The sequence below is a fragment of the Myotis nattereri genome (genome assembly GCF_964212035.1).
Source record: "Myotis nattereri genome assembly, chromosome: 2".
Classification (NCBI taxonomy): domain Eukaryota; kingdom Metazoa; phylum Chordata; class Mammalia; order Chiroptera; family Vespertilionidae; genus Myotis; species Myotis nattereri.
In genome coordinates this window covers 77,988,019-78,002,789 of record NC_138076.1, presented here as the reverse complement: position 1 = coordinate 78,002,789, position 14,771 = coordinate 77,988,019, and positions in this window count along the sequence as shown.

Sequence of the window (14,771 nt, the reverse complement as noted above, 5' to 3'; positions counted from 1 at the left end):
CCCCAGCCCCAGTGCTAGGGCGCGAGGGCATGACAATATGAGGGTGTGACAACCATTTGCATATTAGCTCTTTATTATATAGGATGTCACTGCTTAAGACCCTTAAGATTAAATAATAAATTAAAATTAATTTTGTTAGGCATTATGCAATATTAATTTTTAAGATAAAAATAGTAAAGATTTATGAGCTATTACTTAGGATGTACAGGTTAGCAATAAAAAACAAATAAAATAAAATGCCACCATCTGGAAGCAACCAAGATAGGTTATTTTTTAATCATGTAATACGCATGGTTGTCTTCTTGCTACCACATAGGTCAGTTTCTCTTCTCCAGGTTCTCTATGTTCTTAGGTATTTTTATTATCTCATTCTTTGCCAATCAACAGGAAAAAATAAAAACTTGTTAGGTTGTTCTTTTGAATATTTTGAGAAAATATATGTTTATGTGTAGATTAGTGGCCATTTGCATTTTTTTTCCTGAAGCTTCTGTACCTTTCTCCTAAAAGATATGTTGCCAGTCTCATGACGAATGTTTTTGATTTTCACAATGATATATCCTAAAATGATTGCTTTAGTGTCCTGAAGACCTAAACCAAATTGCACATGAATTTAATGATTCATATTCAAAGCTTTTTATTGAACATACTCATGTGTCAGACATTATGGAGAAAACAGAGGAAAAAGAAACAAGCATCACAGTTTGGTCCTTCTAAACATGGGGCTCCCAGACTAGTGAGGGAAGAGGCATTACAGACTTAAAAATGGTAACAAATCCTTCGGAGTAACCATAAAACCAGAAGCCATATAAATACTACGAAGATAAAACTCCAACATTTTTGATGATTTTATTTGTTCAAACTTAAAACGTTCTCTTCAGCAAATTTTCCAGAGTGCATTTATAATTGCTGTGATATTTATGTTAATAAATTTGGCCTTCCTAGTGAGGAAACAATATGTCGATATTTAATGAAACAATAAATTACACACCTGCTCCCTTTTCTCCTCACTCTCCTACTCAAGTTTATATTTGAAAAGAAGGTAAAGGAATAAGTACAGATCCCTGATATAGCAATTTAGAGAACTTGGCATAGGACTCCATCAGTTCCGTAATATTTCACTGCAGAATTAAATTGACTTATTAGTTTCCTAGGGCTTCCATAACAAATTACCACAATCTGGATAGTTTAAAACAACAGAAATTCATTCTCTCAAGAGTAATGGATGCTAACAACCCCAAAATGAAGGTGTCAGCAGAGCTATGCTGCCTCTGAAGGTTTTAGAGAAGAATCTCTTCCTAGCTTACGGTGGTTGCCAGCAATCCTTGGCATTCCTTGAGTATAGCTGCATCAGTCCAATTTCTGCCTTATCTTTGCACTTTTCTTCCAGGATTATACAGTATTTATCTTAATAGAACTAATGATATGTACTAATAGAATCTATTTAAACAAAATAGCTCACGTGTGTGCCTCAACATTCCCTGACACAATGATTATTTCATAAGTGATAACTTTCATTTTCATCGCCTTCCGTACAATAGCCCACAATAAACTGAATTCAGTCAACAACCACTTACGTGAGCATGGAAGCAAATTCACCTTCAATAAGGTCATTTCAGCCTTGGCGAATGGTTCAATTGCACGTGTGAGAGGCACAGTCAGAGGATCCACGTAAACTATGCTCACATTCTCAACCCACAGAAATTGTGACATAAAGTTGTTTGTTGAGCCTTATCTGGTTTGGCTCAGCGGATAAAGCGTCAGCCCAAGGACTGAAGGATCTTGGGTTTGATTCTGAACAAGGACACATACCTCGGTTGCAGGCTAGATCCCAGGGCTAGGTCAGGGTGCATGCTGGAGGCAACCAATGGATGTGTCTCTCTCACATCAATGTTTCTCTCTGTTACTCCTTCTCCCTCCCCCTCTCTTTAAAAATCAATGGAAAAATATCCTTGGGTGAGGATGAACAACAAAAGAAAGTTGTTTAAACACTCTGAATTATAACACTTTGTCATGAATTATATGCTCACTAATGCAAAGAATGTAAGAATGGATTAACTTTGTTGGATTTAGTGATTATAATTTAAGGTAACCAAATACACATTGTTTAATGTGTATTTAACAGGGCAGGAAATGAGACCAAACAAAAGTATAAAAGGGTAGTTAGGAAATAGATACCAAAAAAATAAGAATACTTAAAAAATGACAGCAATAGCACAAGGGAGCATGGGAGCTTGAAAAAAATGTAAGTAAAATGATACATCCCAGGTGTGGCTCAAGTGGTTGAGCATTGTCCCATGCACCAAAAAGTCACTGGTTTGATTCCCCCTGTTGGGCTGTTTACAGGAGGCAACACATCAATGTTTCTCTTTCCCTCTTTCTTATTCTTTGTCTAAAAATATCAATAAAAACATATTTAACATATTGCTACCAGAGATATTGGAGATTTTGTTACCTATTGAAGCAGGAATTTGGGGGGAACATAGGCAGGCTTAGGGATTTTTTTTAGAATTGGGGTCCATGGAAAAGCATGGGGCTGCAGACTGGGAGAAGGTGCATTTCCATAACACAAGGAACCAGGTGCACTTACATCTCCATAAGACAAGGGAGGAACAAAAGGTATATTTCCATAAGACAAGGGAACTAGAAGAAGCCAGGAAAGGTCTATATTTACAAAAAAAGAGAAGGAAGCCCTTAATTCAGATGGAAAAGAAGAAAGCCCAGAGGAATGGAAGGACTATGAGGGAGGAGGGCCTTAGGAATCACTATAGTAACCAATTCGAAGGGAAATATTGACCAATCAGAGGGGATATCAGGCACCACAATCTGCAACTTATATAAACCATGGAAACAGGAATTCAGTGTGACCTTTTCCCCCTCCCTACTTGGGAGGCCATTCTGTGGAACTCTTCCCTCTCCCCATGTGGGAGTCTGTAATTGTTCTTCAATAAATCTCCACCTTTGGTATAACACTTTCTGTCCGTGGATTCATTCTTTGATTCTGGCAGACAAAGGATCTGGGTTCCAGTCCAAAAATTCAGTATCATGATGATTTATTTTTTTTTATTTTTTATGGTTTCACAACTTACATTTAAGTCTATTATCTATTTGGAGTTTATTTTTGTGTATGGTGTAGGTTGGTAGTCTTGTTTCATTTTTCACATGTACCTGTCCAATTTTCCCAACACCATTTATTAAAGAGACTGTCTTTACTCCATTGTATGCTCTTGCCTCCTTTGTCAAATATTAATTGAGCAGAGTGGCTTGGGTCAATTTCTGGGTTCTCTGTTCTGTTCCATTGGTCTACATGCCTGTTAGTTTGCTGGTACCAGGTTGTTTTGATTACAGTGGCTTTGTAGCATAACTTGATATCTGGTATTGTGATCTCTCCAACTTTGTTCTTTCTTAAGATTGCTGCAGCTATTCAGGGTCTTTTATGATTCCATATAAATTTTTGGAGGTTTTGCTCTAGATCTGTGAAATATGGCATCAAGATTGCATTGAATCTATAGATTGCTTTGGGTAATATGGACATTTTAATGATGTTAAGTCATGAAGCCATAAAAATCCTAGAAGAAACCATAGGCAGAAAAATCTTAACCATCTCTCTTAGCAATGTGTTTGCTGATACATCTCCTAGAGCAAGGAAAACAAGGGAGAAAATAAACATATGGAATTGCATCAAAATAAAAAGCTTCTGCATAGCAAAAGAAACCATCAACAACAACAAAAAAGGGAATGCACTTTATGGGAGAGCAATGAAATATCTGATAAGGCATTAATTTTGACAGTATATAAGGAACTCATACAACTTAATAAAAGGAAGACAAACAATCTAATAAAAAAATGGGCAAAGGATCTAAATAGATACTTTTTCAAAGTGGACATATAGATGGCCAAGAGACATTAAAAAACTGCTCAAAATCACTAGTAATCAGAGAGATACAAATTAAAATGACAATGAGGTATCACCTCACATCTGTCAGAATGGCTACTATCAACAAACCAACATATATGACAAATGCTAGCAAGGATGTGGAAGAAAGAGAAACCTATTACACTGCTGGTGGGAATACAGACTAGTACAACCATTATGGAAAATAGTATGTGTTAAGCCCAGATTTCAAGACCCCCCCCAAAGATCCACCAGGGAGCACCAAATCCGATGTAAAAGCAGAGAGTCTTTTATACAAGCTCGCTTGGTCCCCCCCTTGCCTCCATTACTGGATGCAAGAGAGAGCCCCGAATTCCAAGAGAACAAAGAATTTATAGGGCTTGGGGTCGGGGGCAGGGTGCAGCTAGGGTCTGGTTACACAAAGACGGGGGGGGGGGGGGGTGGCCAGCATACTTTTGGCCTTGGGCTAGTTTCCCCCGCTTTCCCATTGGCCGAGATAAGGGCAGGCTGAGTAACTGATACACCCTGCGGCTTTTTCTTGGAAAAGGGGTTAAGGACACAGCCATCAGTCCTGCTCTGTCCTTTCAGTATGTAGTTTCCTCAAACAATTAAAAATGGAACCACCATTTAACCCAGTGATCCCAGTGCTAGGATTATATCCTAAGAAACCTGAAACACCAATCATAAAGAATATATACACCCCTCTTTTATAGCAGTGCAATGTACAATAGCTAAGATCTGGAAAAAGCCTAAATGCACCCATCATTACTAGATGAGTGGATAAAAAAGCTGTGGTACATTTATACCACAGAATAGTATGCAGCTGTAAAAAAGAATGATCTCTTAACTTTTGAGGCAGCATGGAGGGACCTGGAGAATATTATGCTCAGCAAAATAAGCCAGTCGTAGAACAACAAGTATCACATGATATTACTCATGTGGAATCTCATGAACAAAATAAACCAATGAACAAAATAGATCCAGAGACATAGAAACATGGAACAGACTGTCGAATCTCAGATGGAAGGAGGGTGTGGGAAGGTTGGGTAGAGAGAGATTAACCAAGAATTTATATGTATATATTGGATAAACGATGGACACAGACAGTGTGGTGAAGGCCTAGAGGTGAGGTACAGGGGAGGGCGTCAATGGGGAAAAAAGGGGACATATGAAATACTTTCAACAATAAAGATAAATTTAAAAAACCTATTTAAAAGAAAATTGAAAAAATGTAAGTAAAATTAGTGAATGATAAACTATAAAATTATAATGCTTATTTTTAATAGTTCCTTCTTATTAGTTACATCTTAATGGAAAGATATCTTATTATAATTGTGTCCCATCCACTCCCAAGACAAATATTTTGGCAAATAAAATATACATAAATCCCAAGTTTTAGCTCTAAAACAAACAAAAACTCATTGACATAGACAATAGTATGATAGCTACCTGAGGAAAAGGTGTTGAGAGGGTAGTAAAGGGTAGAGGGGGTCAAATATATGGTGATGGAAGATTTGACTTTAGATGTTGAGTAAACAATGCAATCTACAAAAGATGTGTCATAGAATTGTACACTTGAAACCTAAATAATCTTTTTAACCAATGTCACCTGAATAAATTTAATTTAGAAAGAAAAAAGGAAAGATGATTTTTGTATAAGTGTAAAAATTTTAATCAGTATAAAAGAAATAGTTCATAAAATTTGTATATGTATTCTATACATGTAGTAGGTCACAGAAATCTACAATGCTACACAAAGTAAACTATCATTCTTATTACTGAACATATTGAATTTTCAGTCTCTTCATTTTTTCCCTGACAGATGTTTTTGAAATATAGGAATACATTTTTTAAAAATGAATCAATTTTGAAGAATTGATAGTAAAATCAATATTTTAAAAAATGAACTGCACATGAATATTGTTTCAATGTGATAAAAGGCCTTCAGAATCATTTTTTTTTTCCTACCTACTTGTGTTAAAAGATAAATTGTGCTCAAATCAGCTGTTCATACTCAAAATTAGTTTGTGGAGCTCTGAAAAAATTAATAGAGTATTCATGATAGAGAAGCAATAAGGATTCTCTAACCCTAGCTCATCACTGTACAGGTAATTGAGTTACAAATAAATGAAGTCACCTGTACTCATTAAGCTAAACTTTGGATCCTGAATTTGCCACTCAAGAGCCCAGTGGCCATAGGAAAATTGTTTTATCCATGGCTGTGTCTTCTATTATTAATCTCCATGCATCCCAGCCTTCACTAGAGCACACTCCATGGTTACTTTTTTGGCCACTTCTAAAAACCTAAGACTCATAATTGTCCCATGAACAGCTATACTACATGTTCCCCATAGACACCTAAAATTTAATACCATTAGAATTGTATGTTTCATCTTGTTAAACTATATCTCTACCATTGCTTATGTCTCTCAATCAGTGTAGTGGATTGCCTAAGGTTTAAAAACATCAGTTTTTAATGAACCTATCCCATTACTTTCTTGACATGATCTTTGATTATATTATTAAAATTTTGATATTGAAATATGTCTCACTCAGTGAATACTTGCTGTATGTCAAAATTATTCTAAATAATATTATACATATCTGTATGAATATCTATGTGCTATATATATAAATATATATATATTTTATCTTATTTTTGGAACAACCTTATAAAGTAGAAACTATTACACCTAATTTTATAGCCAAAATAATTAATGCATATAAAGTCTAAGTAACCTACACAAGATATCTATCTAGTTTGTGAAAAAAACAAACAAACAAAAAAAACAAGACTCAAATTCAGGCAAGACTTCTCTTCACAGCTGAGAAACGATGTTGTTGTATTCAGATTTATCAATCTGTTTTTAAATTTTCTCTTATTCTCAAATCCTATCAAATGAATTATCTATTATTTTCTGTATTAAATATATAGTTTTTAAAATTTTTTTTCCATGTTTCCTTCACTATCCTGATTGCATTTTGTCTGTTCAAATGCTGAGTGTCTCCTTTAAAAATTGAGACAGATTTTTCTTTGATCCAATCCACGCCTTTCTCTGAAGTTATAACTTTTCCTTTGAACTCATAACACTTGTTGTAGTGTGTTTATCAATTTGTGTTATAACAAAAATGTGTAAGACACTAAGTAACATACATTCTAAGCATAATGCTCAAACTTCTCCATATATTTATTTATTTACTAGAGGCCCAGTGCATGAAAATTCATGCACTGAAGGGGGGGGTCCCTCAGCCCTGCCTGCCCCCTCTCACAGTCCGGGAGCCCTCAGGGCTGGGAGGCAACCCAGTGATCAGGGGAAGGCGATGCCCCATCACACCTCTGCTGCTGCCACTGCCAGCAGTGCAAGCCTCGGCCGTCCCTGGTTACCTGAGCCTTGGGCGGCCTGGGCGGCTGTGGAGCTGAGGGGACTGGGGGACTCTGGGAGAAGGCCTGTGGAGCAGCTGGGCCCACCTGGGTGTTGGCCGGGCCTTGCTGTGCTCCTGTTGCCCCAGAGGGGCTGAGGGGACTGGGTGCTGCCATCTTGTGACTGTGGGCACCACCATCTTTGAGGATGTGACAGTCAATTAGCATATTCCCTCCTTATTGGCTGTGGGCACCACCATCTTTGAGGATGTGACAGTCAATTAGCATATTCCCTCCTTATTGGCTGTGGGCACCGCCATCTTTGCAATGGCATGAGCGTCAATTAGCATATTCCTTCTTTATTAGATAGGATTTGTCTCATCCTATTAGGTACTATAATTATTTATACTTTATAGATGAAAAAAAGTTTAAAGTTAAATAATTTGCCTATAGTGGTGGAATCAGGATTTTAACAGAAAGTCCAATGCAATCAACTATACAAATTCTTTTTCATTGGAGTTGCATGGTCCTTGTCCAGAAAATTGGTGTTTTTTTTTTGGTTTATTTTTTGTAGATGATAAAATAGATAAAAGTCTTATAAGTAGAGCAAATGTAAGTAAAATAAACTTGCAATATGTAATTTATTATTTAAACTTAGGACACTTTTTCATTTATTTTTTATTGTTGACAGCATTACACATATTTCCCATTTTTCCCCCTTTTACCCTCTTTCACCAAGCCCCTGCCCCACCCCTGGCCTTCACTGCACTTTTGAGAGTAAATTTATCTAATTAATAATTGTACTTAGTCAACATGTTCATATACAGACTCTGGTTTAGAGTCACCTTATATAAATAGAATTCTAAAATATTTCAGTGTAAACACATAAAAAGTGGAGTTGCTGCATCCAAATCACCCTCAACCCAAATTTCTGAATCTCTACAGAGGCAGAAAATATTTCCCAAAGCCGCAGACTCCCTAGCCTTATATCCGTCAGGGATCGTTTGTTCCATTCAGAGTTTCTGAACTTCCGTACCAGTGAGTCACCTTAGGTAATGAGACAGTGCTTAGTAAATCTAGAGAAAATTATTTCATTTGCAATTGTTACAAATTCAAATTTCATCTTATCAGTCTGTTTTATCCACATTTTGGCCAAGTATTTCTAGGATTAAATGTCTCCTTTTTCCCTTATTTCTTGCCCAGACCCTTCATTACCCCTTGCAGTTTATAGACCTAACCTGAAGCCCCTGTGATCAATTCTTTCTCTTTCATAACCACACCTTTTGGCCTACATTCATAGACTGGGATATTGTTAATAATAAATCTTCACCATTCAACAGGTAGTGTTTTAAAAATGTTTTTATTTATTTTAGAGAGAGAAGGAAGGAGAGGAAGAGAGAGGGAAACATCAATGAGAGAGAAACATGGATGGGCTGCTGCCTGCACACCCCCTACTGGGGACAGATCCCACAACCTGGGTATGTGCCCTTCATGGGAATTAACCAGCAAACACTTGGTGCATGGGTCAATGCTCAATCAACTGAACCACACTGGCCAGGGAAATTATCAACAAGTAATTTTTAGTGATCACCTCAATATTGTGAAATCTGGTGATATAAAAGCAAATAAAATGTAACCCCCAGTAACAAGGAGCCATAGCAATCAAGTGGTAAAGACAAATAGGTGTTAAGAATTAATCACTTCCTTGACCAAACTCCTCTGAAAGGCTGTACTTTAAAAAAAAAAACATTTGCAGCTGTGTCACTTTTCTTTGTGCCCATATTGTCCTGAGTGGTTGAAACCCAATTGTTGTAAGTTAAATGACAAAAGCTCTTTCCTTCTGCTGTCATTCTGTTACTTAAAGAAAACCAAAATATATTTGCTGAAATATGAAAACAATCAACACAATAAAAAAGTCAAGGATCTTAATGGTAGAAAGAAGAAAATCATGTGAGAATATCCCCAGTCTTACAACTTTATTATCGTCATAAATTTCAGGAATCTCATTCTCTAAATAACTAAAATTATTGTATTTGCTTTTGTGTTTTCTTTTGTTTGTTGGTTTTTAGTGTAATCAGGCAATGTAAAAACTCGGTGGAGCATTTGTTAGAATCACTGACATATAATCAAAGTACCTTGAATGGGGGTGGGGTTGGGGTCAGGCTCACCCAGAATGAGAACAGTGGCCTATCTGCTCATCCAGGTAATTGTTGGGTCATGGCAGACGCCCTGATGCCATAGGATAACAAAAGAGATGTCTTCAAGCAAAATTGTCGCAGTTTGTTTGTGTTTGTTTTTGTGGAAAAGTCGTTCATTACAGAGCTATAAATTAGAGGTGGGGGGGGTGGAGTGGGGTGGGAGGAGCAAGTGGTCCTATTTGGAGCCTCTGATCTTTCTCTCTGTCTTTCTGGGCCTGGATATGAGCACCTCCTCCATGCATTCCTTTGCTCTGAGCACCTCTTACTGCAGAAGAAGGAGCCATCCACAGATTTATCCTTCACCTTGAATAGGTGTTCCTAGCTCTGCAGAGGAGGGGAAACAGTGCAGGCATGCTGTCTCTGGATTAAAGAGGCAGGGGAAGCTTCTGGATCTCATCTGGGTTCAGCTTGGAAACAGTGAGAATCTGCTGTGCCTCCTGGAGGCTGAGACCAGAGATTGAGAAGCAGCTGCAGACTGGTGTCCAGCACATCCCTGGTATCAGCTGCTGCCCACCTGGCTGCAAAATCCTGGTGCAGGTCCCAGGCAAAGGTCTTGCCCATGACTCATGCCCCCATCACAAGAATCTGAGCCAGGTAGTTGGCCATGGTGGATGCTCTGCCTCAGGCTCCTTCTTCCAGGCTCCAGGTCCAGCTTAAGAACAGTCAGTGGGTCTAAGGTCAAGGGAGCCTGCTGGAGCAGGCCCAGTTTTTTTTGTTGTTGTTTTTTTTTAATGGAGAACCTAAATTGATTCTATTTTTTTAATATATTTTTACTGATTTCAGAGAAGAAGGAAGAGAGAAAGAGAGATAAAAACATCAGTGATGAGAGAGAATCATTCATTGGCTGCCTCCTGCATGCCCCCGACTGGGGATCCAGCCCACAACCTGAGCATGTGCCCTTGACCGGAATCCAAACTTGGACCTTTCAGTCCGCAGGCCAATTCTATATTCACCAAGCCAAACTGGCTAGGGCAATCCCAGTTTTTAAGGGAAGACAGAATTCAACTTTGGGAATCTCCATATGTAGATTAAAATAAAGAGTCTGGTTTAGAATTGAAGGACCTTGCTAAGTACTTTGACAAGCTAGATAGAATGTTGTGAAAATTAAGTAGAAAAGATAGTAGAAAAAACATGTTGCAAAGCAATTGAGTGTGAGCAATAACATTAAAATTATAAAATAACAGAAAATTTTACAATTGAAGTATGTTTTTACCTCCAAGACTAAGAAAAGATAGAAAAAAAAAAAACATGTTGGAGACCTGATTGTACATCACAGCAAATAACTATGGTCTAAAATTGCTCAAATCTTTGGATATAAAGAAAATTACATCAAAATTGTCATAAATAAGAAAAAAATCAACTACAAAAAATACTTGAAGAACAGTATAAAAGCTATGGTGCTTCAACTCAAACAATTTGAAAAAGATGTGAGAGAACTGCCAGGTTGAAGAAGAGCAACATGAGGCCTAAGTCAAAAAAAAAAAAATAAAGAGAAGAAAGAAAGAAAGAAAGAAAGAAAGAAAGAAAGAAAGAAAGAAAGAAAGAAAGAAAGAAAGAAAGAAAAGGAAGGAAGGAAGGAAGGAAGGAAGGAAGGAAGGAAGGAAGGAAGGAAGGAAGGAAGGAAGAAGAATTCAGAGGACCAAGACTAGAGATATGGCAGAGAAAGTTGAGAGAGTGGTGAACCAAGAAACTACACATAGCTAACCAGATAGGCAGATAAATCAGAATCCCTCAGCACATAGAAAAGCCTTTATGTTAACTGTGGGATATCATGAGAAAGGCAGAACATTCCTAAAAAGAAAAGACTATGGAATAGCCTTTCCATTCCATGTCCGTTAGAGTCTGACAAATATTTCTGAGTCTTGTATAGAGCTGTTAGGCTCAGAAGATTACTATGCAGTGCTAACAGCTGGACATAATATGGTGTTTTTTCTGCTTGGAACAACTGAAATGCCTTGACAATGCAGAAAAAGAAATTAACTTGGCCCAGAAATGCTTTAAAATTGTTGTGGAGAAAATCATCAGAGACTGGTTCAAATATAAGGGAACTATGGGAAAATTGCTTCAAGGTATTTAAAATTATTACAGTGGAAATGATGAAAGGGCTTGTATCTCAACAAGGCTTGTCAACATTTAAATAGCTCTATATTGATCCATCAAAAGTTTACAACTTGTTATAGTTGGAAGTTACTTCCCGGGAAGCCTGGTTTGGAAAATGGTGCATGACAAGACTATGGATCAGGTAATCACCCATATTATCAACTGCAGAGAATTAGCCTAAAAAAGGAAAGGGTGGGGGAAGATTCTGCCTAAAGAACATTGACTCTTTGAGAAGAATGGACCACTCCATGCACACAGCCAAGCAAGACCCTCCATCAAACCAGTGGGAACCTAGACAAAGCCCTGAAGATTATTCCCAGTACTCTTCAGATGTGGTGGTTAAATGATTCAGACCCTGAAACCAACAATCATCAAGAGAGTCCTTCTCTGGAAAATATTAAAGAACTGGTATACATGAGTTTTGATGTGTTAGTGGCCAAGCTGCCCTGAGACCATACAGGGGAAATGTCCAGCTTGCCCAGACCCTTGCTCATAATGGAGAAAGCCTCCCTCCTGGCCTACCGCTCTTGGGGTAGATTCTTTATCAATGCCATTCATTTTCCCTTCAGATTCCTCAGGATCATCTAGAGCAGTGGTTCTCAACCTTCCTAATGCCGCGACCCTTTAATACAGTTCCTCATGTTGTGGTGATCCCCAGCCATAAAATTATTTGCGTTGCTACTTCATAACTGTAATTTTGCTACTGTTATGAATCGTAATGTAAATATCTGATATGCAGGATGTATTTTCATTGTTACAAATTGAACATAATTAAAGCATAGTGATTAATCACAAAAACAATATGTAATTGTATATGTGTTTTCCTATGGTCTTAGGCGACCCCTGTGAAAGGGTCATTTGACCCCCAAAGGGCTCGCGACCCACAGGTTGGTGACCCATAGGTTGAGAACCGCTGGTCTAGTGCCTCAAGAAATGAAGGTATGTACCCAGAGACCATCAAGGGTATATTGGAAGATATTTCAGAATATGAAGAGGATTATCTTGATACAACTCTGGAAGACAAAATTATTATTATCGTATGTTGAAAATACAAAGTCATCTAAAAAGAAAGACTAAGTAATAAAAAGAAATCCTTAGTTTCTGCTTAGAAAGTATATCATTATTAAAAGTCTAAACTGAATACATCATATGTAACTATTATTATGATGTTAAGCTTCACTTAAAACTTCAAAATCAATTTTACTTACTTTTTACTATATGAACTGGTATTTACATGGTCCTAATGAGTATAAAGAGATAATGATTAAAGCTAGAGACTAAAAGTAAGTAACTTCAAAGACCTGAAATTTCTGGGTTGAAGTAAATTTCATAAAATCACCCATTATTTTGCCTAAACACATGGATACAAATATATATGCATATAATTCCATCCTCTGTAAAAATAAGTACTCAACTTTATGCCATTATTATTTATGTATTTATTAAAAACATGCATTTTAGGAAAGCTTTTCAACATATTTTGATTCTGTGAACTTAGAGAAATACAAATGAAATAGTTGTCATGATTTTAATTTCCAGTTGTGTGATATGTAGTTGAAAAACTAAAGACTTGTTTACCAAACAATTAAGTGCAAAATCCTATATTATTCTTCTCAAGAAATAATGAAATAATTATTTTTTAGAAATTCAACAGTAAAGAAAAGAAGACCAACCAGGAAAGCCCCTGAGAAAAAGGTAGAATTCTAACTAGAGTTTTATTTATTTTTAAATATGTTTTTATGGATTTAAGAAAGAGGAAGGGTGAGGGAGAGAGAGAAACACCAATGATGAGAGAGAATCATAGAATCTGCTGCCTCCTGCACACCCCCCCACTGGGGATGGAGCCTGTAACCTGGGCATGTGCCCTGACCAGGAGGGAACTGTGACCTCCTATTTCATGGGTCGATGCCCAACAACTGAGACACACCGGACAGACGGGCCTAATTGGAAGTATTGAATGTATGACAGGTAAATACTGATCCTATCTAATAAGGAGAGAACGCTAATTGACTGCCCATCTTCAAAGATGGCAGCACCCACAGCCAATAAGGAGGGAATATGCTAATTGACTGTCACTCCCTCAACCATGGTGGTGGCCACAACCACAAGATGGCGGTGCCCAATCCCCTTAGTCCCGCTGGGGCAGCAGGCACATGGCAAGGCTGGGCCTGCCCCACACACCTGCCTCCAGAGTTCCCCAGTCCCCTCAGCCCCCCAGCCGCCCAGGGCCAGCCCGAGGCACAGGCAAGCCTTGGATGGCAGCTGCCCAGCTGCCCAAGGCCGCCCGAGGCTAAGGTAACCAGGGCCGGCAGAGGCTTGCACTGCCGACAGTGGCAGCAGCAGAGGTGTGATGGGGTGTCGCCTTCCCCTGATCTCTGGGTCACCTCCCGCCCCTGAGGGCTCCCAGACTGTGAGAGGGGGCAGGCAGGGCTGAGGGACCCCCCCTCCAGTGCATGAATTTTCAAGCACTGGGCTTCTAGTTTATTATAAGCACTTAGTGGAATACAAGTGTTTTAGAAGGAGCCAATAGATGTGTCTGGATAAATAAATGTATTAATGAGTATTGAGAGATGATTTTATACAGGTTCTAAAGATGTAAGACCAAGGATTGTTAGTCTTACCTTTCTCGTCAATTGAAATATTCATGACTTTTATATATATTTTTTAATATTCTATTTGAGTCTTTAAAATCTGTAATTATAACATCTATTTATGGCAAGATCTTTGACAGCAGAGATTCTTTCTACACATACATATGCCATTTATATTGCATGGCATAAGGCCTTAAGAATAGGTAGGTGGATCTATAATAAAATCCTCACAGTTTTGATTAGTATGTTTAAATTTTTTAAAAGTCTATATTTTTTTGGGGGGTGGGGGAGGCAAACAAACAACTGTAGATAAACCAAAGTGGTAATTTTATGTGAGTATACCAGCAAATATTAACTGAATTCTTAAGACACCCAAGAATTTATAACTGACATGAAAACTTCAGAAATTCTTAAATTCTTTCCACAATAAATTACAGTTTAACAAGGAAAGGTGGTATACCCCATAAATTTGGATACCTAATTCAGTTACACTAATTATTTTCCCTCTAGCTTTCAGTAGGTGAAAAATATTTGTAGTGAAGATGGATAATAACTTTCCTCTTTCTAACTACAGAGGAACCAATGAGAATTTGGAAACAGATTAATTCTAAAAGATTACCACCTGTAAC